The sequence below is a fragment of the Aricia agestis genome, chromosome 5 (assembly GCF_905147365.1).
Source record: "Aricia agestis chromosome 5, ilAriAges1.1, whole genome shotgun sequence".
In the NCBI taxonomy this organism is placed as follows: domain Eukaryota; kingdom Metazoa; phylum Arthropoda; class Insecta; order Lepidoptera; family Lycaenidae; genus Aricia; species Aricia agestis.
The window spans coordinates 6,298,321-6,301,121 of NC_056410.1; the positions used below are offsets into that span (position 1 = coordinate 6,298,321).

The following is a 2,801-nucleotide window of genomic DNA, read 5'->3' on the forward strand; positions in this document are numbered from 1 at the left end:
AAGTCATCCGCAAGATCAAAATATTTGAAGTTAAATTGTTTAATTTATACTGTGACATCGGAATGCTTTATTTGCAATACTGTTTTGTTTTTGCACTATGCAATATGCATGACTTCAGTGAAGGTATACTCATCCTCTGAAAAATTTATTAGGGGCTTCTCAGTAGGTGGAGTTCTTAATATGTACACAATTTTGTCATGATCGCTGGCAGGTTTTATTATTCCTGGCTAAGTATTGCAGACTGCAGTGTCTAGGGAAGTACTTGATATTTAGACAACTTTCATTCGATTATTACAGTATAATAAATTAAAAATGCGTAGGATTTGACATAATGCGTCGCTGAGTCTCACAAGAAGAAGACGCTTCCCATATCCAATAACAATACATTTTTTATTTGCAACTTTACCGTCGAAAATATGGAATGCAATTTGGCTAAGACGCCATTACGTACATGTCTATAAGGATGTAAATGCACGCAATCGGCATGGTCGTAACAAATTGTATCAATACATCGCCTGCGCCTGCGCACTAAACTTTACTACCATTAATTGGTTGTAAAACCGGACCACCAACGCTTATGAATCACCCTCATTTATGTCTTACAGCTCCTGTCTTTTTGCTTATTGCATAAATCAATGGCTTAATCTGTGCCCTGTGGTGACTAGATACTGTCAAATGACAGTAATAAATACAAGGAAGGCAGGAAAAGAAATGAATGAAAGTGTTAAACAGGTAATATTTATTAACATAAAAACAATATACAGCAACAAGTAAATTAAAACAACTGGTTGCACTCTGAAAGTGCCAGCAAAAGTAAATACGAATGAGCAGAGGCAGACATACTTTACTATGGTGCTAAGTCTACTGCATTACCATTAGGCTAAACCATGGGAGTACCGAGGGGGGGGCAGGGGGGGCAGCTGCCCCCCCTGGATCATGTTGACATTCCTACTAAGTATATTATCTAGTACTTTTATCTATAAAAATTAAGAACGAATTTTTGCCATTTGTTTGCAATACAATATTTTTACAACTAAAAATTATAAATTTTTTATTCTTTATGAACACATAGCTTATGAAAAATCTGATTTGCCCCCCTCTGGCCCAGAACCTGGGAGATTTGCCTTTGATTGAACTTTAATTTCTTAGCTTTAGTCATTGTTGAGAAAAATCGATATTGCTGCAGCCAAATTATCAAGGCTTTTAGTGGGTAGACTGGACCTAGAGAGTATATCGCTCTACTCCTCCTCCTATAGTTCTCCTTCATCACAACTTTTTGTGATTTTGAACTTTCAATACTATACGAACCAGCAATTAATTTCCTCATGTATAAAATCTACAAGGCATATTCTGTGGTGATACATGATTACCTTGTATAACCCCAAACATTCAATGTCAACACATCGGGAACAAATCGAGGCTTTGGTCGTAAAACTGTAAGTACGGCGTAACGATCATGTGAACAAATATTGTCGTCGGATAGGTGTACACAGGCAAACTTGTAGATTGTACCTAGTAGATATTAATATGTGTCATCATAATAATATTTCAGACTAAGCGCTTGCCTGACAAATGTCAATAATATAACAACACAAGCTATGTCCACACCAGTCCACACTATGCGCTTTCGTCTTCAATTTTTGTCATCTTCTTTCATTCAACTTTCGTTTTGGCGCATTCAATAATTGAGTACGTCAACGAAAGCAACGACAACATTGTCATTTTTGTTTTTTGGATACGGTCAGACGACATGCGTCGCGGGCATGCCTCACATTCGCTGTTGACTGCGCTATAACGCATGCCCTTGACGAACAGAAAAAGGCACAGTGTGGTCAAAGCTAATATTCGAAACAGTCTTTCTTAGTTTTGTACTGCCTTTTCCAAAAAAACATTTTTTTAAATAATTTTATTACAGCAATGGTTATAGCTAAATCAGCTAACCAACCATAACAATGAAACAGCGTTAGTTTTTTTATTACTTTGTGCCTTGTGGCACAGAATATATTATATTAGTATAGTACAAACATGTGGTAATTTTTCTACACTGTGAAGTTGAATAATAACAGTTGTTTTATTTCTTTAACTTTTTTCATATTGCATGTACTCTGAAGGACGTATTTTATACTTGTTACTTAATTTTGACACTGTCACCGGAGCCCCTGTGGCCTAATGGATAAGGCATCGGCCTCCTAAGCCGGGGATTGTGGGTTCGAGTCCCACCAGGGGTACATTGGATGCTCAATTTTTGGTAGCATGTTAATTATAATTGTGAATGAATATTATTTTGTGCAATACAAGTAATTTTTTTATAGTGTTTTATGATGTTGTATACAGAAAAAAATAATCAAATAAAAGATTTGTGATAAAGTACACGATAAATGAGTTACATGAAAAGTAAATATTATGTACTTAAATTTCCAAATTAAATCTCTTAATATCCAAGGTAAGGCACAGGCCACAGCCTACTGTAAAAGCAAAAATGTTTCCTGCTTATAATTTTCATAACACTGCACCTTACAATCATTTTAAATGTACTAGAAGAGCTTAAAATGGTATTCCCAAAACTTTTGAACAAAAACATCGGAAATCAGAGATAAAGTCAGTATTAGTTATGATGGATAACCACAGTTTAGGAGTTAATACGGGAGTGTATGTTAAACGGGGCATAATATACAACAATCATAATATTACCTGTGAATTATGGCCTCCACCAAACTGTACCGCTTTACGTTTCGCTAGGGTGACCATGGTTGCTATTTTAGAAGATAAATAAACGCTTATTAAAATATTATGTTTAATAA

General features: G+C 35.4%; 1 non-coding gene across 1 annotated transcript; it reads left to right on the forward strand.

The window, feature by feature from the left end:
* Positions 1 to 2,155: 2,155 nt before the first annotated feature.
* Positions 2,156 to 2,228, forward strand: Trnar-ccu. The gene has a single exon. It is a non-coding gene; the product is annotated as a tRNA-Arg (tRNA).
* Positions 2,229 to 2,801: the final 573 nt, after the last annotated feature.